Raw genomic sequence first — 24,589 nt, 5'->3', positions numbered from 1 at the left:
ACCACAGTTCTAATGCATCAATTCTTCTTTGGGCTTCCTTTTTCAATGTCCAGCTTTCACGTGCACACTAGGCATTTGATCAAACCATGGCTTGGGCCAGGTGCACCTTAGTCGGCAAAGTGATATCTTTGCTTTTTAAAACTTCAAGGAGGTCTTTTGCAGCAGATTTGCCTAGTGAAATACGTCATTTAGTTTCTTGGCTGCTGCTGCCATGGACCAACCCCAGTTTGAAAAATACCACCCCCAGGTTGCTCACTTGCACTCTGTCTTTCTATCTTTGTCCTAGCCCGTTCTCATGGGACAAACTCCCAAGACGCATCTAATGTTTATGTGGCTGGAAGGATGAGCAGAAGTGACCCACTTAAAGAAGGTTAATTTCAGAGTTCAAGGAATGAGTTTTCCAGAGCCTGTCTCTTCAAACCCATGCCACTGGAGATTAATACATGTTGGCTGTTGTTGTTTGGCCCAGAGGACACCTTGAAGATGAAGATTTATGATCTGTTTGCCTACGTCAATCTCACGTTCTTAGATTTATCCACTGAGACGCCAGAAAGCAAAACAGGATACAAAGGTAGAAGTTACAAAGAGGCTGACTTCAGTACGAAATGAAGGACTTTCAAGTAATCAGAGCTCTTGAAAAAGGAATGGCCATAAAAAGCGGCAGCAAGGTTTCTGCTGGCAGAGCAGCTAAACAGAATCGAGTCCTACTTATCAAAGCGTGTTGGAAAAGCAGAGTAACAGGCCTGGTGGAAGGTTAGAATAGATGACCTCTAAGGTCTCAACTGGAGATACTTTAATTTGTTTGTCTTTCCTACGGACACATTTCTAGAGTACAGAGGGAGGGGATGGGGTCAGAGGTCGGGGTCAATAGTCAGTTGCCTCCTGTCCATCTGCCATCTTTGCTAAGCCAAGCTGCTTGTCCCCTAAGTCCAGCCAGGAAGATGAGGACTGTGTCACCAAAGGCAGCAGCTGGCCAGAACGCAGTCCGTAATTAACAGGGTCTGACCATCCTCTCAGAGTCTCCCTGGTTCCTGCTCCATTGACAACCACCACTTCAAAAGAGCAAAAGATCTATCTTGACCAGATTCTGAAATAAGAATCCTTAATGATTGAAAAAAAAAAAAAAAGCAGAATCATGGGAAAAGGTGACAGGGCTATCATCGTATCACTTGAAAGTGTGCCTACTTGCCAATTACTCTGGATTGATACTTCCTGATGTAAAGAACCAGCTGAACTTAAAATCTAAATCAGATAGTTGACATTTTATTCGACAAAAAAGATAGATCAGCTATTTACGCAAAAACATCTCCCCAGCAGTTTTCCAGGCAAATGTGCTATAACTAAATGTATACATACATAAAGCAGTTCACATTATGAGCAAGTAATGGTCAGGCCATTCCAATGGGCAATTTACTCTCCAGGAAGCCAGCTGGGCTGGGCTGCATACACACTTTTTCCCAGGTTACTCAGAGCCATTTAGAAAATTACTGTTGTGATTCACAAAATGGTCCCCCAATCTGAGGAATTAACCCTCTTCCCAACATGTCTAGTTTACTTTTTCTTCAAGGAATTGACCTGTTAAAGTTGATGCAGGTCCAGTGTCTAAATATTAAGAAGAGCTGATTTTTATGGAGGATTTAGCACGTTCCAATGGGGTCAAGCATAACAATGATCAGGAGGATGGTGCAAAACCAGGCACCGTTTTGTTCTGTTGTACGCAGGGTCACTGTGAGTCAGAACAGACTCGGTAGTACCTAACAACAACAACAGGCAGTCTAAATGCTTTACACAACCTCCTTAAATCCTCACAGCCATCCAGCTGAGACACACAGCTTTGAGTGCCTGGTGCATAGGCAGTGTGCCATGAATGGTCCTGAGTATTATTATTATTTTATAGGAGGCGGCACAGCTGGGATTTGTGGCCACGTCTACACTCAACAGAACCCTTTCACTTGGACTCTATGTGAAATGTATGCTGTTCCTGAGGCGTGTCATAGCCAAGGGTTGTCTCTGGCGGGAGTCCTCGTCTTAGAGGAGGCACGTTGTGTATGTCTCCATTTCAGCAGCTCATGACCAGCTGGGAGAGGTCAAGGGCATGTGGCATATAAAAAGTAGAATGATGAAGATAATAGTCCCCAAAGTCAGATAGGGTGCACAAAGAGTTTCTAGAAGCTCATTGATACAGTCAGTGTTAATAGAATCTATTGCTAGGTTCTTAGCTTGCAAATGTCATTCTTCCTAAAATGGATTGGCCCATGACTGTTCTACCAGCAAAGCTCCATGTCAAATCTCCATTCCCACCTCCCTGCACTACAGACTTTCCCACCCCAAGTACACCCCTCAGCCAGAGTCTGTCATATGTGCGCGTGTAAAGGGCACCCATGTCAGATGGTGCAGCCCTGCAGACAATGGGCTTAGTGAGATGCTGGAGCCTTTGTGAGAATTAGAAAAAAGATGTCCCTTATGAACAACTGCCTCCTTTGCCATGAGACCAAAAGAACTGGATGGTGCCCAGCTACCATTATAAAACACTTAGATCAAAGATTCCATAGAAGAATTCTGATCAAAAGAGGGAAAATGCAGAACAGAATTTAAAATTTTCATGGAACCCAGACTTCCTGGAGCTGCTGAAGCTGGATGAACCCCTAAAACTATTGCCCCGAGATAATCTTTAAACCTTAAACCAAAAATATCCCCTGAAGTCTTCTTTAAACCAAACGATAGTTTAGCTTAATTAGTAAGGAAAGTCTGCCTCGAGCATTGTGCTCTTTTAAGATCTATCTCTACGAGATCAAATTGACAACAGATTAGATTAGATTAGATTAGATTAGATTAGATTAGATTAGATTAGATTAGATTAGATTAGATTAGATAGGAACCCTAGGGGGCAGAGAGTTTATGTTAATGGGGGCTGAGCAACTCAGAAAAGGAGGGTGGGAGTGGTGGCGCAACTTGAAGAATGTGATCAATGTCACTGAATTGTACAGGTAGAAATTGATGAATTGGTGTACGTTTTGCTGTGTACATTTTAAAAAAGGTATCCTTTCTCCAGTCTAGTAGAGCATGGACTAGATTTTTGGCCTCACTCACACCCTCAGCCAGGCTCCCTTGTACAGGTCACTGGCTGGTAAATCTTACATTGATGCACAGTGTGTTGATTACCCAAGAAATTAAAGCTTCCCAGACACCAAAGGGGAAGTTGCAAATGCTGATTTCCAGGGAGGCTCAGAGCACAAAGCTCTCTCAAGTTCTCTTAGGAGGTCTGTGAGCAAAATCACTTAGACGATACAGTGTGGGGTGAGGAGCTCAGAGAGCTGCCCCTGAGCATGTCTGGCCTCACAGGTCCACCCAGTGGGGACAGTGACAGGGCCACAAAAATCTCCGCTGGGATGAGAGAAGGATTTGCCAGCCAAGGAGCTTAGCCACTCACTCTTTATTTCTAAAAAAGAGTGTTGAGCATCTTCTAAAGTATAAAAATATGATTGCAGACCAGACAACAATAGAGTGAACAGTGGATTAATAAAATGAATGGCCAGAAATTCCACAGCAAGGTTTATGGCCCTGATCTTCCCTGACCCCAGATTATAAATGATAGCGACCCTTTAGGACAGAGCAGAACTGCCCGCATAGGGTTTTCAAGGCTGTAAATCTTTACAGAAGCAGGCTGCCGCATCTTTCTCCCCTGGAGCAGCTGGTGGGTTTGAACCGTGGACCTTTCAGTTAGCAGCCAAGCTTTTAATTGCTGCACCACCAGGGCTGCTACACCCATACTCTATTTGAAACCCAAAAAGATGGGCTCAACATGCCAGGTGGTCTTTAGGAACGGTGAAACACACCTACTCCTGTGAAATTCAGACCCCAGGAGCTGACTTCCTTGTTTTTAACCCACCTGAGGAAATGGTACTGAGTGCTGCATGGTGATTTCTCAGCCTCTGAGCTACTCGGATGAGTGTGATGTTCAGCTTTGTGTTACTGATATGATGTAAGCGCAGCTTTCCTAGGAGGAGCTGCCTTTTAAAATAGGTTTCTGAAGAATTAAAGAGCTCCTGTGACACCTTCTCTTCGTTGCATTTATGAGTCAAATGGTGGAAGAAAGAGGTGTGACAGGCGTATCGCAGGAAATGAAGAAGGAACAAGCGAAATATGGGACAAACGTTTTTAAAGCTCCATCTGTGTGTCCTACGTGGCATTAAAAAAGAAAAAAGAAAAAAAAAACCTGTTGCCATTGAGTCAGTTCCAACTCATACTGACCATATAGGACAGAGTAGGACTGCCCCATAGGATTTCCAAGGAGCAGCTGGTGGATTCAAACTGCCGACCTTTTTCTTAACATGTGGAATCCTTAGCCAGTGCACCAGGGCTCCTACATGGCAGTAGGAGATAATAATACCAAATCAACCTACTTATTTTATGTCCCTGAGTGGCACGAATGGTTACTATGCTCGGCTGCTAATCAAAAGGTTGGAGGTTTGTCATGGATGACTCTGGAAGGCATTATACTGAGTGAAATTAGTCAGTTGCAAAAGGACAAATATTGATGAGACCGCTAATATAAGAACCCAAGAAAAGGTTTGAACACAGAAGAAAACATTCTTTGATGGGTACAAGGGTGGGAAGGGAGGGAAAGGGGAATTCACTAACTAGATAGGAGGCAAGAATTATTTTAGGTGAAGGGGAAGACAGCACACGATACAGGGGAAGTCAGTACAACTGGACTAAAGCAAAATTTAAGAAGTTTCCTGAACACAGCCAAACACTTTGAGGACAGAGTAGATGGGGCTGGGGTGTGGGGACTATGGTTTTGGGAAACATCTAGGTCAATTGGCATTACAAAGTTTATTAAGAAAACATTCTGCATCCCACCCTGGTGAGTGGCTTCTCGTGCCTTAAAAGCTTGAGAGCTGCCATCTAAAATGCATCAATATGTCCCAATTCACTTGGAGCAAAGGAGAATGAAGAACACCAAAGACACAAAGAAAACATTAGCCCAAAAGATGAAAGTGCCACATAAACCAGAGACTGCATCAGCCTGAGACCAGAAGAACTAGATTGTGCCCGACTACCATCAATGACTGCCCTGACAGGGAACACAACAGAGAGCAGGAGAAAAGTGTGCAACAGAACTCAAATTCATGTAAAAAGACCAGACTTAGTGGTCTGACTGAGACTGGAGGAACCCCAGAAGACATGGTCCCCAGACACTTTGTTAACCCAGAGCTAAAGCCATTCTCAAAGCCCACTCTTCAGACAAAGATTAGACTGGACTATAAAACATAAAATAACACTTATGAAGAAGAGTGTGCTCTTAGTTCAAGCAGATACACGAGATCAAATGGGCGGCTTCTTTCTGGACGCAGGGTGAGAAGGCAGAAAGGGACAGGAACTGGTTGGCTGAACTGGAAAGGGGGAGTGTGCTGTCATATTAGAGGGATTGCAACTAATGTCACATGACAATATGTGTGTAAATTTTTGTATGACAAATTGAGCTGTAAGCTTTCACCTAAAGCACAATTAAAACAAAAAAACAAAAGGTTGGAGGTTTGAGTCTACCCAGAGGTGCCTTGGAAGAAAGGCCTGGCAATCTGCTCTGACACACATTCGGTCACCATTAATCAACTCAGTAGGAACTGTTATTTATTTGTTTGTTTTTGTATTCTAGGCACTGTTGTAAGAAAACCAAACCAAACCCAAACCCATTGCTGTCGAGTCGATTCGGATTCATAGCAACCCCACAGGACAGACTAGAACTGTGCTATAGGGTTTCCAAGGACCGGCTGGTGGATTCAAACTGCCGACATTTTGGTCTTAATCACTGGGCCACCAGGGCTCCTGTTCTAAGACAGGTATATACATTTGCTGATTGAATATGTACAGCTTCCCATTTTACAGATTGGGAAGCTGAGTAGCTTGCCCACCACCACACAACCAGTAATGATGGAGTCAGGGGCTTAATGTGCAGTCCGCCTGCTACGAGGGATGACTGTCCCAGCACAGCCTTCCTCCTTGGCAGGATGTTCTTGGGTCTGCATTTTGGGCCACTGGTTTTCAATCTACACCCAGAGACTGAACCTAGTGGTTCTGCTGTTAAAATGGAATGCTGCCTGTCTTTTCATAATTGAAAGGAAAAAAAAGAAATAAGTAGAATTTTCTGTTTGTCTTATGGCTCACATACATTTTTAAAAAACCGTTGGCTTCCCCTATTGATCGCTTGCAGACAGCAAAGCAAATTATTAGGTAACAAATGGCTTTTTTTTTTTTTTTTGACATGAGTTTGTAACATTAATTTTTTAGAGTACAGCAGCAATATAGAGTCTTTTAAAACGAGGGAATCAAAAAGGAATGAAAATATAAACTGCATTCATTCACTATTCCAGCACTAGATAGAACGAGCCGCTGCTTGGAAAGCCTATGGGGCAGTTCTACTCTGTCCTACGGGGTTGCTATGAGTTGGAATCGACTCGACAGCAACAGGTTTGGGGTTTAGATGTGACCGCTTTAATGTTTGCATGTACATCTTCTGCTACACATGCTTTAATGTTTGCATGTACATCTGGTACACATGCTTTAATGTTTGCATGTACATCTTCTGGTACACATGCTTTAATGTTTGCATGTACATCTGGTACACATGCTTTAATGTTTGCATGTACATCTTCTGGTACATATGCTTTAATGGTTGCATGTACATCTTCTGGTACACATGCTTTAATGGTTGCATGTACATCTTCTGGTACACATGCTTTAATGGTTGCATGTACATCTTCTGGTACACATGCTTTAATGGTTGCATGTACATCTTCTGGTACACATGCTTTAATGGTTGCATGTACATCTTCTGGTACACATGCTTTAATGGTTGCATGTACATCTTCTGGTACACATGCTTTAATGGTTGCATGTACATCTTCTGGTACACATGCTTTAATGGTTGCATGTACATCTTCTGGTACACATGTATTTTTTCACCAGAGTGCAGTCATACTCTGCTCTTGTTACTATTGTGTGCCATCAAGTCGATAAGGACCCATATCGACTCTACAGGACAGAGTAGACCTGCCCCATTGGGTTTCCTAGGCTGTAACCTTTGCAGAAGCAGATTGCCAGGTCTTGTCTCCCACGGATTGGCTGGTAGGTTTGAACCGCCAACCCTTCAGTTAACAGCCAAGTTCTTAACCATTGCACCACCAGGGCTCCTTAGCCATACCGTTCATACTACTTTTTAACCAGCTTATTTTCACTTAACAACATAAAGGATCATCTTTCCATCTCAAAAGAAACGTACATCAGGATTTTACATAACTATACATAGTATTTTGCCAGAGTTAGGCACTATCATTTATTAAAGCCATACCCTGTTTTGGGAATTCATCTCATCTCTGTTTTTTTGCTATGATTATACACATCACAGTAAATATCTGTGTGCGTGTGTGCGTGTGTGTGTGTAGAAATTACAAGGAATGAAAATGCTGGGTCACATAACACGCACCTGTGTAAGGTCTGTGATACCTGCAGGGAATTCTTCAGTGTTCTCTGTACCGGGGACACAGCAGGGCACTTACACTCTGGAGGAGGGAGGCTGTGAGTGGAAATCCGCTCGACAGCAACTAACAACGAAAACAAAAATACGTACAATAATATGTTAGCCAACTGCCGTCAGGTCAGCTCTGACTCACGACCGCTCCGCGTGTGTCAGAGCAAAACCTGCTCCAGGGGGTGTTCAATGGCTGATTTTTTGGAAGTAGATTGCCAGACCTTTTTTCCTAGGTGCCTCTGAGTGGACTCGAACCTCCAGCCTTTTGGTTAGCAGCCAAGGACCTTGACAGTTTTCGCCACCCAAGGAATCCCTATAACATGTTACCCTTTGCGGTTGAGTCGATTCCCACTCATAGCGACCCTATAGGATAGAGTAGAACTACCCTATAGGGTTTTGAAGGAGCGGATGGTGGATTTGAATTGCCGACCTTCTGGTTGGCAGCCGAGCTCTTCACCATGCTGTGGACAGGGGGAAGCAGGGCTGGTGTTCAGGGAAGTCCTCTCTGAAATGGTGGCATTTGGGCAGAGACCTGAAGGAAGTGAGAGGCAACCCAAGCGTCCAGGAAGGGCATGCCAGACACATACTAAGTTTGAGCATGTGTGCACGTGTGTGTGTGCCTGCTTCCTCTCCTTTCCCATTGATACGTCCATCCATCCTGGAACCATGTGACGTGGGAAGCTTTCATACCTGACCCAGCAAGCGCCCCTCCATCCCCATCCCCACTTGTCCTTTTTCACAACCATCCTCGGCATTCTTATCTAAAATTCCAAATGCAGTTTAGATACATTTTATCAAGTTCATTTCCTCCCAAATGCATTGGAATTTTGCTTTTTATGTATACGTTAATTTGTGAGAATTTATATTGAGTTTTCTTGTCTACCGTCTGCAAGGCTTGTTTCCGTTTGTACGTCTTACTTCCCTAAGTAGATTTCGTAGTTCTGTTTCACAAAGTTCTCTTTTGTTCCCTCAGTTCATTTCTAGATATTCAAATTTCAGAGGCCTTTGTGAATTATATCTTTTTTTTTTTTCCATTGTAGTTTCTTACTGGCTATTTTTGCTGCAAGAAATCTGTTTATTTTTTATATTTTGTATCCAAACAGAAAAAAAGTGCATTTTTTTTTTTTTTGGATACTGCAAGAAATCTGTTTATTTTTTATATTTTGTATCCAGATACCATAAATAATTCTTTTACTGTTTACAGAGATTTTAGAGTTGGTGCAAACATTTCAACACCTTGGTTCTTTTCATGGGCCTGGGGGCTCACAGGAGCCCTAGTGGCACAGTGGTTAGGGGTTCGCCTGCTAACTGAAAGGTCTGCAGTTTGAACCCACCAGCCACTCAGCAGCCTTTTATAAAGATTACAGCCTTGGAAACTCTATGGGGCAATTCTACTCTGTCTTATAGGGTAGCTATGAGTCAGAATCAACTCGACAGAAATGGATTTTGTTTGTTTGGGGGCTCACTGCTATGCATTTATATAGCGGATGGATAAGGCAGTCCTAATTTCTGCAAGGAGAATCATTAGTAGTTTGGAGGGTGAGATTTAACATGTCAGTATTTCAGGGTGTTTTCCAAAGAACGCCATGAGTTTCAGGGCTCTGGGAATGATTGGAGCCTCACATTTCGAATTGCCCCAGATATTCCCAATTTCAACTATTCTTCTTTTTGTTAACCCCTGAGTCCTACCATATGTCCTTTGATCTTTGCTTCAGAAAATTTTGTCACGGTATTTAGAAATAGGGACAGGCCAGGCAAAGCTATAACATATGGGATGTTTTTCCTCTGAACCCCTAACTTGCCTCTTCCTAGTTAGCCAATCCTGGAGCACTCACGTACACACACACACACACACACACACACACATACACACACACAGAGCGGTTAATGGTTAATTCATTCAGCTGGCACCATACTCGCTGCTGCTGTGTCGCCTGGACTGAGCATAACCCTAAGGCAGCCTGGTGTGGAAGGTTTTAGAGTTGGGCAGTCAGGGTTTGAACCCCACATATAGCTGTGTGTCCTTGGGCAGGTTTCTTAACCTTGGTTCTCCATTTGCAAAATGAGTGCATAATATCTACCTTACGAGTCCCTGGGTGGCGTATTGGTTAAACGCTCCACTACTCACCAAAAGGTTGGTGGTTCAAACCCACCCAGAGGCACTAGAAAGAAAAGCCTGGTGATCTGCTTCCAAAAAGATCACAGCCTTGAAAACCCTGTGGAGCGCAGTTCTACTCTGCAACACATGGTGTCGTCACCTTGAGTCAGAATCGGCTCGACAGCAACTGGTTAATATCTACCTCGAAGGGCTGTTGTGAGAGCTTGGAAAATGTCTGTAATAGCCCAGAACAGAACAGGAGCTCGGGAAATCGTACCTATTACTATGGTTTAGGGTTCGGCATTACTGCTCCAGTTCTAAGGAATTTCCTTGGTCTCCTACTCTACTCCCAGTGTAGAAGCAGAGCGACGGGAAAGGGAACAAAGAAAGCAGTGGAGAAGCCATTCGCCTGGTGCTCCCTTTTTCACGCGTCTTCTACACGAACAAACCCACCAGGGGCTAGTCTTTTCATTTACAACAAGCCAGCCTCCACTCAGAGTCTGCACAGCAGCCATGGACTGCGTGGAAGACATTTGTCAATTTGGGAGCTGTCATCCTCCAACCGTCCATCTCTTCCTATTACCCCTCCAGTCTTCCCTTCTGAGACGTCCTGCTGTGTAGAGTTCTGGGACGCAGTGCCTGAAACCAAGGATCTGATCTGCCCTTCCCCAGTGGAAAATGAGAAAAGAAGGCAGCTCTCTCACCACAGTCAACATTCAGGACTTCAGAGAACGACGAAATCTCAAAACACAGCACTCGATGGGACGTGAAAATTGCGTTACAGTGAGCCACCCTCACGTTAAAGAGGATTTTGGAGTAGAAGGCCTTTTCTTTTGTAACATGTCAGTCAAAGGGGGCAGAGGATGGTCCTATGACCCAGCAACCCCAGCGGTAGGTATATACCCAGAAGTGAAAGCAGCAGCGCAAACAGAAACCTGCACACCACTGCAGCGCTCTTCACCATAGCCAAAAGGTGGAAACAACTGAAATGTCCGTCAGCAGATGAATGGATGAATAAAACGTGGGGTATACACACATGGAATAAAGAAAAACGAAGTTCTGATGCATGCCACAATGTGGACAAACCTTGAAAACACCATGCTGTGTGAAATAAGCTAAAGGACAGATACTGTACAATTTCACTTACATGAAATATGCAAATATATAGAAATTGGAGATTATTAGTGGTTACAAGGGGTAGGAGGGAGGGAGAAAGGAGGAACTTATGATTAAAGGGCATTGGTGTTTGCCCTCAAGTTGATTCCGACTCATAGCGACCCTATGGGACAGAGTAGAAGTGCCCCACAGGGTTTCCAAGGAGTGGCTGATGGATTTGAACTGCAGACTTTTTGATTAGCAGCCCAATGTTTCACCACTTAGGTTTATGTCAATGGTGGTGGAATGATTTAGAAAAGGGTAGTGAGAGCCAGTGCCCAGTATGAAGACCATAATCAATGTCACTGAATTGCACATGCAGGGATTTCGAGATGGGTTGTTTTTTAAAACTATTTTCACTACAGTAGAAAGAGCGAGGGACACAGGATGACGCAGGAGTGGAGGAAAGGGTGAAAATCAACAGACTCAAACAGGAACTCTTCACATGTTTTTGGAAGTTGGAAGATTTCCTATTCCAGGAGGGGCAGTTAGGTGTACAACTTGCCCTTTCGCTCTCGTCATCATCCACCGTGTGGGTACGACCCCCCGGGCCCTGAGGAAGCTGCCACGAAGTCTTTTGATTGTCGTCCTACTTAACATGTCCTGTAGTCTGCTGGCTGATGGTAGTTTAAGCAGGATCTAATTGGTACCATATTGTCGATTGAATTAAGTGCCATATGATAGAAATTTAAACCATGGTAATTTTTCCATAAAGAAAAATCTGTCAACAGACTATAGCAGAGACGCAGCAATAAATCAGATTGTCGTGTTTATTAGTTATCTCAGGAGTCTAGTTGTCTTGTGTTCATTATAACCCCCCTATTTTATCACCGTTAAAAGCTATAAAGAGGAGCATTTGTACAAGGTGCTTTTTAATAGGGTTATATTTGTACCCAAACACCTGCTTGTTTTTAATCAGGAGAAAATGGTGCCGTTTCACTTGAAAACGAACATGTATTTTGACTGTTTTCTGGGTGAGGGGTAATGTTTTTGGTTTTTCAGAAAGCTGTGTTTTAGCACACTGAGACTCGACTCATGACTAATCAAAGAAAAGCCAATAAAAACAAAAAACGATATAGCACCATTTGCTTATTAGATCTTCTGAAAGTAAAAGAACAGGTAGGATGGTTTCACCAAAGAATCCGTAAAAGAACAGTACTGCAGTTTGGTTTGTAATACCAAGAAATTGAAAATAATTTTCCACTTATGAAGATTGGTTAAACCCGTTACGGAATATCAGTCCAAGAGAATACGGCGTGGCCATTGGAAGGAATAAGCTGAATCATTCTTAATGACATGCCAACTAACCAAATTTAACTCCCATTTCTGCCCTTTTGGAACGTATAGACCGAGAGGTCCAAGCGTGGGTGGGAGCTGGGACTGCGGATTTTTACTCTAATACTTCTGTATCGTTGTGAAATCTCTACATCACACTTCTTAATTTTAAAAAAACAACATTATTTAACTGTCATTAAGAACCAACACCAATTGTGCTTTCCCTTCCTCTTTAACTTGCCTTTACTGAAAGTAAGTTTCAACATTTCTTATACGCATCAGAAAGATTATAGTAGAATTCTTAGATATAGCATAATTGGAACCTCATAAAACCCTGTGAGCCCTGCAGGGCAGGTTATTATACCCACTCTGCAGTAAACACGTGCAGCCACTAACCAAAAAGCTGGCAACTCGGGCCCACCCAGAGGCACCTCAGAACAAAGGCCTGGTGATTTACTTCTAAAAAATCAGCAATTGAAAATTCTTTGGAGCACAGTTCTCCTCTGATGCACTTGGCGTCGCCATGAGTCAGAATCGACCTGACAGCAGCTGGCTTAAACAGATAGAAACTGAAGTGAGGAAGAGAAAGTGGTTTAGTGAAGGGGCGGGAGGCAGGATGCCCGCCCAGGAGTTAGACCTCGGTGCAGCAGTGCAGAATGAAGGGTCTAGAAACGGGAGGCCAGCATCCTGCTCCCCACCAGGCTGTTAATTCTCCACATGACCTTGAAATCATTTCTTGAATTCCCCCATCCGTTACGTTTCATTGCCATTCAATCCTTATTCTAGTGGTGATACGTGGGGTTAGGAGCACGGGCTCCAGAGATAGTCAGATCCCAACTCCACCACTGCCCAGGTCTGCGCTCCAAGGGCATCTCCAGCTCCTCTGTACAGTAGGGGTGATCACGATGGATCTCACACACTGAAGCGAGAGAAGGCGTGTAAGGCACTGAGCACGCTGCATTAGGCACGTGTTTGCTGTTATCTGGGTGTCATGGTTACATGGATCCTCTGTCTAAGGTACTGTGCACACGAACATACAAGTTGTGTACTAGCACTTGTGATCCAGTCCACGGAGTGCCAGGTGCTTACTTCTGTCACATGTGTGACCTGTGGTTAGGAGTGTGGCTGTTCTCGCTCCCCAGCCTCCTCTACAGCTCTGCAGGGTAACCCGCACGGGGCTGTTCCTCTGACCTCCTGTGTCTCCTCCTAAAGCCATTTTACAAACTCCCCACCCTGCCTTCAATCTTTCCCAGCCTCCTACCATCTCCCTTCAAGTTTGACAGCTTAATTGAATAAAACTAAAAAACTCGTTGCCTTGAGTCGATTCCGACTCATAGTGACCCTATAGGACAGAGTAGAAGTGCCCCATAGGGTTTCCAAGGAGCAGCTGGTGAATTTGAACTGCCTACCTTTTGGTTAGCAGCCTTAATGCTTAACCACTGTGCCACGCAATAATAATGGTGGAGCCCTGGTGGCGCAGTGGTTAAGAGCTCAGCTGTGGCAAAGGGTTTAATAATAATGGCAGCTAACATTCACCAGCCCTTTCAGTGTGCCCTGACACTATTCTAAGCACATGTGTTATCTCATTAAACCCACACCTGAGAAGCTATTACGTTGTTAGCTGTCATGGAGTCTGACCCTGTCTCGTGGCCATTTCAGACACAATAGAACAAAACTCCGCCCAGTCGGGTTATGCCTGTGATCAGTTGTGGATCAAACTGTTGTAGTCCATACGGTTTTCAGTGGCTGATTTTTGAAGTAGATTGCCAGGCCTTTCTTCCTACTCCATCTTAGTCTGGAAGCTCAGCTGAAACCCAAACCTCCAGTGACAGACAGGTGGTGGCTGCACATTAGGTGGAATGGCTGGAAATTAAACCTGGGTTTTCCACATGGAAGGTGAGAATTCTAACACTGAACCACACCTGGCCTACTCAAGAGGTTGTTGGGTGCTGTCAAGTCGATTCCGACTCACTGCAACCCTATGTGACAGAGTAGACCTGCCCACAGGGTCTTCTGTCTTTCTGGGAGGAGATCACCAAGTCTTTCTCCCATGGAGCACACTGGGTGGGTTTGAACCACCAACCTTTTGGTTAGCAGCCAAGCACTTAACCATCATGTCACCAGGGCTCCTACTTAAGACATTTGTTATTGTTGTTGTTGTGTGCCATCCAGTTGATTCCAACTCATAGCAACCCTAGATGTGGAAACCGTTACTGTACCCATTATACAGAAGCAGGAACTCTACACAGATAGGTATGGTGACTTGCCCAAAGCCATAGTAAGTGGTAGACTAGGTTTTGAATCCAGAAGTCTAGTGAATGAACAATGTACATTTTTTTATTTTCTAAATGCAAAGAAATGTAAATATATGTGGTAGGGGTTGAATTGTGTCCCCCCAAAATGTGTATCAGTTGGCTAGGCCGTGATTCCCAGTACTGTGCAGTTGTCTACCATTTTGTGATCTAATGTGATTTTCCTGTGTGTTGTAAATCCTAATCTCTATGATGTTCATGAGGCAGGATTAAAGGCAGTTATGTTAATAATTTTTTTATTATGTTAACAAGGCAGGACTCAATCTACAGGATTAGGCTGCATTTTGAGTCAGTCTCTTTTGAGATAATAAAACAGAGAATCGAGCAGAGAGGAGAGGGACCTCATGCCACCAAGAATGAAGAGCCAGGAGCAGGGCATGTCCTTTGGACCTGGAGTCCCTGTGCTGAGAAGGTCCTAGGCCAGAAGAAGATCGACCTTCCCCCAGAGCCAACAAGGACAGAAAGCCTCTCCCTGGAGCTGGGACCCTGAATTCAGACTTCTAGCCTCCTAGACTGTGAGAGAATAAATTTCTCTTTGTTAAAGCCATCCGCTTGTGGTGTGTCTGTTCTAGCAGCACTAGATGACTAAGACAACTTGCATCACACAATTAAACACTAAATTAGACAATGCCCAGGGCAAGGAAACAGCAGGTGCCAGAAACAAAATCAACACCCCCCCACCCCAGAATATTGAGCATTTGTGTTCCTTTCACCACAACAGCTGGAGCAAGGTGGGAAACCTTGGAGAAGAAAAGGAAGGAGCTCCTGCAATTAGAGAATTCCTAAACTTTGCACCAAGGAAAAAAATTCTTTTGATAAAAGCAGAGACTATAATTAAAAAAAAAAAAAGTTGCTCATTTATCCTGTACAATTGACCCTCAAGGAATGGGTTTGCTGCTGCTTCTTTGCTCACGTGGTTCTGAAGTCACATTGGGTCTTTAGCTATTCTTGTTGTAACATCAGACCCCAGACTACCTGAACAGTCCTCATCCACCTGAATCCCTCATGGGATTCCCGCCCCGCCCACCAAACAAAAGGAATGATTGAATGCATATCTAAACATGATTTAGGAGCCCTGGTAGCACAACAGTTAAGCATTTGGCTGCTACCTGAAAGGTTGGGAGTTCAAACTCACCCAGCAGCTCCTCAACAGAAAGACCTGTCCATCTGCTCCCATAAAAATGAAAGCCCAGAAAACCACCGGGGGCAGTTCTACCCTGTCACATGGGGTCTCTATGAGTCGAAATTGATGGCACCCAACAACAACAACAGAACGTGATTTAACTTTTATATTTTAAGACCTCAATAGCAGGGAATTCATGTACTAGAAAAAATCCTTTGTAATACTACTGGTTCCCTGTAGCTTCAAAAGTGTGGCCACTGTTGTAGTTTTATATGATGCATGTGTTGTGTGCATGTATGTATGTATATATATACACACAATGTGCTGTGTATATATAAAAAAAAATACATAATATATATTACGTGTGTACACACACACACGCACTGGTACCCAAGGCATACAAAGATAATGCTGTTACCCCTGACGATGAGAGGGTCGTGCCTTCTGATCTATTTCTGCAGGAGTTGTGGTGGACTTAGGATGAACCACACACACTGTCTCCTTCCTGTGACCAAAGCCAGGCCTCTGTGAGGTCACTCACTGAGGTCTTCCTTGTGGTCCAGTCTCTGGAAATGTCATGGGTTCTTTTCTCGAGATGAGGGTTAACCACCTAAATGAAGAGCAGACATGTTTTCACAAGTACCCATGGGCCTAGCTATCATCATAAGTGCATGTGAGCACATTCAGACCTCAGATGTGTTTTCTTTACATGCTACACACACGTGCATCCTGTGACCATCTCTGCCTTCTCAATCTGCCGGCCATTCAACCAGGGCTGGAATACCTCCATGGGCAGAAGAGGACATCCAGCCTGAGGAGCTGAGGCCAGGCTACCTTGAGCCTCATCTCTCAGGGCACACAGTGAAGGTCACTGCTTTTCTACCCAAGTCAACCCAGACGGCCCAGACATGGGGCTTCTTGGTCTTACCTCTCAACTCACGGGCTCCTTTTCTTTCTCTCCCAAATTAGCTGTCCAGCTTCTTTCCTCTGAGGCTGAGCGTGGAGCTCCCTGTCTTGCTGGAAAGCTTTCTGAATTACACTTCCTGTATCAACAGGAAGAGTGTGTGTGGCCGCGACTCAAGCGTGCAGGTGTTGATAGAGGACGTGAGAGTGTGGAGGCAAGTGACTGAACCACCCAGTGGTGTTCCTCTCTGCCAGGCACCCAGCCAGCCTTTTCTCACCAACTAGAAGGCCAGGTCTACCAGAGGGGTGGAAGCAGAAGCCTGGGGTCACCCTGGGCTTCACTTTTACAGCTCCACCACTCCCTAGCTCTACATAGGCTCCTTATCAAGAATCCCAGCGAAATACTGGAGTCTATTAAATGTATTCTTATCATCAAGTAGACTGATTCAAATGGAGTAGTATGCGGGCAGCAGTGGTTTTGTGATACAATTCTCACCTCCCATGCGGGAGACCCAGGTTTGATTCCTGACCAATGCACCTCGTGCACCCATCTGTCACTGGAGGCTTGAGTGTTGCTATGATGCTGAACAGGTTTCAGTGGAGCTTCTAGACAAAGAACAACTAAGAAGAAAGTGTTGACAATCTACTACTGAGAATCAGCTAATGAAGACCCTATGGATCACAACAGTTGGATCCCCTTGTACATGGGGTCGCCATGAGACAGGGGCCAACTTGATGACAGCCAACAACAGCAACTCAACTTATTAAAGTTCTGCTGGTTCCTAAAACTGCCTAATATCCAAGAGATCAGAACCAAATGCCTCATCCTGTTTTTGGACCATGTCTTAGTTACCTAGTGCTGCCATAACAGAAATACTACAAGTGGGTGGCTTTAAAGGACAGAAATTAATTTTTTTACAGTTTAGGAGGAGGGAAGTCTGAATTCAGGGCGCCAGCTCTAGGGGAAGGCTCTCTCTCTGTCCGCTCTGGTAGAAATCCTTGTCTCAGCTTCTGCAGCCCCAGCGTTCCTCGGTTTCTTGGTGATCTCCATGTGGCTCCTGTCTTTTCCCCATTTGTACTTGCTTCTCTGTGTCTAACTTGCTCTTTAAAAAAAGAAAATTTATTGTGGTTTGAGTGAAAGTTTACAGAGCAAATTAGTTTCCCATTCAGCAAGTTCTACACAACTTGTTTCATGGTATGAGTTGCAGTCCCCTCAGTGGGACAGTACTCTACCCACTTCCTCCCTGGGTTTCCCATTTCCATTCGCCCATCTCTCCTGCCCCTTCCTGCCTTCTGAGCTTTGTTTTTGGGCAAAGGCTGCCCTTCAGTTCTCGTATGGTTGATTGTTCTAACGTGCTTGTTCCTAGCAGGTGTTATTCACTTTATAGACCTGTCTATTGTTTGGCTGACAGGAGATCACTGGGAATGAGTTCAGTTCCAGGTCTGAAGGGTGTCTAAGGGCCACAGTCTCGGGGGTTCCACCAGCCCCTATCAGACCAGTTAGTCTGGTCTTTTTTATGAATTTGAATTTTGTTCTACATTTTTCTCCCACTCTGTTCAGGACCTTCTCTTGTGATCCCAACCAGAGTGGCCTGCTCTTGGGAACCCAGAAGTGATTAAGTTTAGGGCACTGATGTGGCCTCATTAACATAACAAAGAAAATCCTCTCTATATATCCCCATCCACTTGTATAGGGGTCAGGACTCCAACAGATATTTTGGGGGACACAATTCAATCCATAACTGATCGTGATAAGTCTTCTACACCTATTCTAGGACAAAGCTGCACCAAGAACAGAGAAGAGCACAGGACGAGGAATCAGACAACACCAGGCTGCTGTACTTGAAGGGTGCTTACCTCCTCAAAAGGAGCCCTGGGGATACAGCGGTTAAAGCACTCATCTGCTAACCAAAAGGTCAGTGGTTCAAAACCACCGGTGGCTCCACAGGAGAAAGATGTAGCAGTCTGCTTCCATAGAGGTTTACAGCCTTGGAAACCCTACGGGGCAGTTCTACTCTGTCTCATAGGGTCACTATGAGTCGGAATCAGCTCAACAGTAGTAGCTTGGTTGTGGGGTACCTCCTCATCTCCTATTCACTAGTCAGCCCACTGCAGTAGGTTTTCTATCCCATACCCATTCCATCCTGTTCTTCTCTGGGGAGATTTCCTTTAATGCCACCAGAGAATTTATCCAAAGGACATTTTTTCTGTTCCTGTCTTCTTTTCACTCCCTGTAGCATTTGTCACCAGTGACCACTTTCTCTTTGAGGCTTCTCCCTTGGCCTCCGTGACTCCATACTCTCTTGATTTTTGTCAGGTGATCTCTCTTTCGTTGTCAGGCTTCCATTCCTCTGCCAGCTTCTTAATATTTGTCCTTCTGCAGGGTTCTGTTCTCAGCCCACTATTTGTGATACATGCTCTCCACGGTGGTCTCTCTAGATGTTTCTTCCTAGCCTCACAACCACAGAGTCACACATCTGTGCTGCTCCCCTGGAATGTCCCATGGGCACTTCAGATTCAACCAGTCTAGTGAAACCCCAGTCTGTGACTCATCTAACTCATCCCCTTACCATATGGCTTGTGAATTCCTCTTGCCTCACTTCTCACCTGCTTCTTGGTTCTCACAAGGAATTTACCACCTTTTGGGCTCTGACTTTGCTCTCTGCTAATAAAACGTCTTAGGCTAGGTTCTCTAGAGAAGCAAAACCAGTGAAGCTTATAAATATATACATAAAGAGAGATTTATATCAAGGAAATGGCTCACGTGGTTGTTGAGGCTGGAAAGTCCCAAATCGGTGGGTCAGGCTGGAGGCTTCTCCTGACGCACGTAGCTGCAGGGGCTGGTGAATCCAAGAGTGGCAGGTCAAACGGCAGGCTGCTGGCTCACAGGCTGTGAAGGCTGGCAAATCCCAAGACTGGCACATAAGACAGTAGCTCAGGTCATAAGAACTGGAGGTCGGATGAACAGGAGCCAGCTGCAGGATCCAGATTGAGCAAGAGCCAATGAGTTTTGCCAGGAAGTCCACCTATACTGGGTGCAGGCGACACCGCCAAGGAATTTCCCTTTCAACTGATTGGCTACCCACAGCAGATCCCATCATGGAAGTGATTACGTTATTACATAGGTACCAAACTATACCGTAACTGCCGAACCACCGAGAATGATGGCTGCACCAAGTTGACACACAACCTTAACCATTGCATAAGGCTTCTTCAGATTTGAGCCTTTTTTATCCTTGTCTTATCCTCAGACTGGATTAACTCCCGGACATACCTAGAAACTGTCTTGTTCAATCCTATCCCAACCACTAGGAAATTATCTCAGTGTTGGTTACATCAGGTCCTCAGGAAGGGGAGAACTTGTCTTTCTCCTATATCCAAACCAGAAATTAGGAGTCTTCCAGGATTCTTCCCTTTCCCTCATACTCCTCAATCTTTAGTCTCCAAGTCCTGTCAATTTAACCCCTTAAATCACTCCTCAAATCCTTTCTCTCTTCTCCATTCCCACAGCCAGTACCCTAGTCCAGAACTCGTCATCACTGCCCTAGTCTCCAAAGGGGGTATGTGCACTCAGGGGATGCAAGCAAATTCCCTAAGGCGTGGAAAGAAAACTTTGTGTATCTACTCACATTTATTTTTATGTCCTCTTTTTTTAGTGTTTACTTTTTACTGGTGTTTACTTTTTGTGTATGTTTTCATGCACGTACACATTAATAAAACTGCATCGAATACAACCTGTGACTAATTAGACGTCTACTGGGAATACATTGTCAAAGTTTGTTTTTGTTTTTTTACTAGAAAGGGTTCATTATCAAAAATTTGGAATCACATGGCCTCTTCACTGAGCTCCCAGGTGACAGGCTCCAGAGAACTCTACAAATTTCCTCTAATTTTTCTTGGTAAAAGTTCACAAAAACAACAACCTTACTCTCTCCCGTTCCCACTCCTGGTCTTTAAACCCACTAACGGCTCTCCATCACCTACAAAAAAATCTCAGAGTTGCACAGTTGGGCTTACAAGTGGTTATTTAAATTGAACTGGATAATGTACATACCAAACCAAACCAAACCTGTTGGCATCAAGTCGATTCCGACTCATAGCGACCCTATAGGACAGAATAGAACGGCCCCATAGGGTTTCCAAGGAGCGACTAGTGGATTTGAACTGCTGACCTTTTGGTTAGCAGCCTGAAGTCTTAACCACTGTGCCACCAGGGCTCCAGTGTATGTACAGTGCTCAGGATATAAATCTTCAGTAAGTGGTGGGGATTCCTATTGTAGTATTTTGTTTGTTTACCTAACCATATTATTAATTCCTTGTAAAATCTATAAATTTTATACCAAGGAGAGTTACTTCTGGTAAGGCAGGGTGCTTTCATTTTTTTTTTTTAAAGCGTTAATTATTTAGTGGATAATTGTAGCAGAAATTCAGAGAATGGCTTTTCCAGCAGCTCCTTATGCTGAGGCCTCTATGAAGCTCCCCAGCCACGCATGTCTCCTCCACTTTCCCATCCAGTCCCCCCCACCACCACCACCACCACTCACCTAGCATGTTTCAGGTCACTCTGGGCTCTGTCCACTGGGCTGGTGTCCAAGCTCTTCTCTGTCCCTCTCCTGTCAGGGAGCATCCCCATCTGCCCACACAGATAGCCCAGCCCTGGGTGAACGGCTGGATGGCCAGAGAAGGCAGACATGCAATGTGAGCAGAGACACGTCTCTGGAGGCAGGACTGGTCACAGATTCATTCCTTCAAATTTATTTCCAGCCTCTGGCAAAATATTTAATAAATGTATTTCCTCTGCCAGGATACTCACCACACTTAATTGTAACTAACTCCTCAGATGTGTGTCTTCTCGGGGAGACTTGAGGCTTTCTGAGGTGGTGGTGGAGGCTGCCTGGTACACGTCTGTCTCCTTGGAGCCTGCTGCACATAGTAGGCTTGTTAAATGAATAAACGAGTGCAAAGGTAATTAGACAGCAGTTGGGTAAAACCAGCTTTGACCCCGAATGCCATCATGTATTTGCTGTATGGCCTTGGGCAAGTTGCAGGTTCGCTAAGCTTCAGTCTCCTCACCTGTAAAATGGGCAGCACAATACCCACCCTTCCAGAGAGACAGGGTTGTTACAAAACTGTATTTGGAGCCGGGCATGGAAAGTGATGATAATGGGTAGCTGAGGACCAAAGGGGGGAAAAAAACCAAATTAGTCAATGTCAAGTTGATTCTGACTCATAGTGAACCTATAGGTTAGAGTAGAACTACTCCCATAGGATTTCCAAGGAGCGGCTGGTGGATTTGAACCACCGACATTTTGGCTGGCAGCCGAGAGTCTGGGAAAATGCTCTGTGCCTAAGCTGGTTCGCAGCAAAGTGCCCTGCTCTAAACACTTCCTGCCACTTCGGCATTTGAAAGCCACTGGCTTGACCTCTGCCTCTAGGAAGGCTTGTTTGTGGGACTGCTGTTCCCCTGAGCCATTTCCCTGTTTGCTCTGAGAAGTTCCTGTGACCCCCCTGGAGTGAACAGAGGCACCTGGCAGCCATATCAAGCCCTATTATAGGGAAGAAGACCAGGGAAACACCACTGTTGCGTCCACCAGGACCAGGCGCCCTCAAGCCGTGGTGACCCCACGTGCCTCAGAGTAGAACTCATCTCCTCCTCTGCAGGGTCCTTGATGGTGGATTTTTTGGAAGTAAATCACCAGACCTTTCTTCTAAGTCACCTCCAGGCAGACTTGTACCGCCAACATTTTGGTTAGCAGCTGAGCACACTGTTTTGTCTACCAGGACCCCGAAAACAAGCCCAATGGCTGGACTCACTGGGCATGCGGATGGTGAGGGCACTGTATGGCCACGTGAGCCTCTTCATGAGACTGGGACAGAGAAGTGTGCATGGAAATCCTGCAAGATCCTATTGGGCAAACGGGACAGCTAAGCTGTAGCGCGTAAGGAAAAACTGATGAATGCTGACTGCAGCCATTTGTAAAGATCCTGGAGGAGAAGACTAAGGTTATTGTAATTCCCAGCTGGGCTAGGAGTGAGGGGCTTACTTCATGAGGGTGCTATGATAGGTACAGTGGGTAGAAAGAGGGAGGAGGCCCCACTGGAGCCCAGAAGGACTGGGCAGGAGAGTCGATGCACTTTGAGAGTGGTGATCCTCCATCTTCACGTCCCCTGAGGGCTCTGGCAAGGTGGCTGGCACTCAGCGGGTGCTACACATGCTGGCTGAGTGAATAGGTAGATCTAATCTAATTGACGTCTGCTGTGTGTATATGGTCCATTGCTGTCGAGTCAATTCTGACTCCTAGTGACCCTACAGGACAGGACAGGGCAGAACTGCCCCTTGGTGTTTCTAAGGCTATGAATCTTTACAGAAGCAGACTACCTCATCTTTCTCCCTTGGAGCAGCTGGTGGGTTCGAACCTCTGACCTTTCAGTTAGCAGCCGAGTGTTTAACCACTGTGCCACCAGGGCCACCAGGGCTTGCTGTCTTAGTCATCGAATGCTGCTGTAACAGAAATAACACAAGTGGATCGCTTTAATTAAAGAGAAATTTATTCTCTCCTAGTCTAGAAGTCCAAAGTCAGGGTGTCAGCTCCAGGGAAGGCTTTCTCTCTGTCAGCTCTGGAGGAAGGTCCTTGTCGTCAGTCTTACCTTGGTCTAGGAGCTTCTCCGCGCAGGACCCTGAGGTCCAAAGGACGCGATCTGCTCCCAGTGTTGCTTTCTTGGTGGTATAAGGTCCTCACATATCTCTGCTCGCTTCTCTATTTTGTATCTCCAAAGAGATTGGCTTAAGACACTAATCTTGTAGATCTCATCGATATAACTGCCGCTAATCCCTCTCATTAACATCATAGTGATAGGATTTACGACATATAGGGAAATCACATCAGATAACAAAACAGTAGACAATCATACAATGCTGGGAATCATGACCTAGCCAAATGGACAGGTATTTTTTGGAGGGACACAATTCAATCCATGACTCTCCCTATCTTTCTTTCTCTCTCTCTCTCTCTGTAGTGTGTGTGTGTATCATCCCATTAATAATAAAAATAGATGACATTTATTGAATGCTTGTTATGTATAGAGAAATGTTCTAAGCACTTTATATGTATTTATTTAATCTTTACAATAACCCTATGAGATAGATGCTATTCTCACCCTCATCTCAAAGATGAGGAAAATGAGGCAGAGACGTGTAAGGAATTGCCTGAGGTCTCACAGATAATTAAAGATGGATACAGAGCTCAAACATAGGCATTACCGTTCCAGAGCCCATGCTTGTACATAACCACCACGCCATATAGCTTCTCTCTCTCAATCTCTCTGTCTCCACACACACACACATACACACACACACGTACCTGTGTAAAGACAGGTATGCACATTGTGTTCGTATTTGTATGTAAACCGATATGTGTGATGTTTAGTCCTGGTATGACTGTCCCATATAAAATTTTCATTAGATTTCTCCATCCTTACTGAGCCGCCCAAAACATACATACGTGCATAATGTAATTTTAAGTATTGCATAAATCAAAACCTGGGAGGGAATTGGAAAAGACTAAGTTAGTTAGTTGAACAACCTACCTCCATTAGAACCAAGACTTGCAGTTTAAAAAAAAAAAAAAAGAGGAAACAAACAAAAGGAAAAAGGAAGAAGCCTCAGAAATTCAGTTTAGAAAGACACCTGGTAAGTGGGTAACCCATTGAAGGGCGGGCTGTACAGCCTGCCCATGAACCAGAAGAAAAATTGCTACACCAGCCACTCTGTAATTCCTGACTGCAACAAGAAGCAGGGCCTGCCACAGTGATATAACAAGTAAAAAACAGGGTAGACCCAGAGGGAACACCATTACGAAGATGCTCAATCTGTAGCCGCATTGACCAAAGAATAAGTTGCATGCAAGAAAATTTGCATACAAATGAGTTGCTGGAAGCACAGTAACTGGACAGTGATAAGATCTACAACTTACTAAAGCGTGTCAGTAGGAAAAACAACAAAAAAAATTGGTACCCAATGTTGGTCATTACTAAAATAAATTTAAGGAGGCACAGCGAGCTTTAAAATAGATCGTGGACTCAATTCAGGATGGTGACTAATTTGTGTGTGTGTTCTCATTATTTTTATTGCTCTACTTTATGTATTTGAAGTATTATTTTATGAACTTTTTTTTTAAATAAATGCTACATTA

At 44.6% G+C, this 24,589-nt stretch overlaps 1 protein-coding gene across 3 annotated transcripts in view; it reads right to left on the bottom strand.

Moving 5' to 3' along the window:
- Positions 1-16,533, bottom strand: part of AFF3 (ALF transcription elongation factor 3) — a 685,346-nt gene extending 668,813 nt beyond the window's left edge. The window contains exons 1-2 of one of the 3 annotated variants that reach the window (XM_049856158.1): positions 16,423-16,533; positions 7,487-7,604 (exon numbers count right to left, since the gene is read on the bottom strand). The gene's annotated coding sequence lies outside the window, so the exon portion shown is untranslated. Of the gene's footprint in view, positions 1-7,486; positions 7,605-16,422 lie in introns of those variants that run through there. The other 2 variants (XM_049856156.1, XM_049856165.1) reach the window with 2 other exon arrangements.
- Positions 16,534-24,589: the final 8,056 nt, after the last annotated feature.

This window comes from Elephas maximus, chromosome 17, assembly GCF_024166365.1.
Source record: "Elephas maximus indicus isolate mEleMax1 chromosome 17, mEleMax1 primary haplotype, whole genome shotgun sequence".
Classification (NCBI taxonomy): Eukaryota; Metazoa; Chordata; class Mammalia; order Proboscidea; family Elephantidae; genus Elephas; species Elephas maximus.
This window is presented reverse-complemented; position numbering and strand designations above follow the sequence as displayed.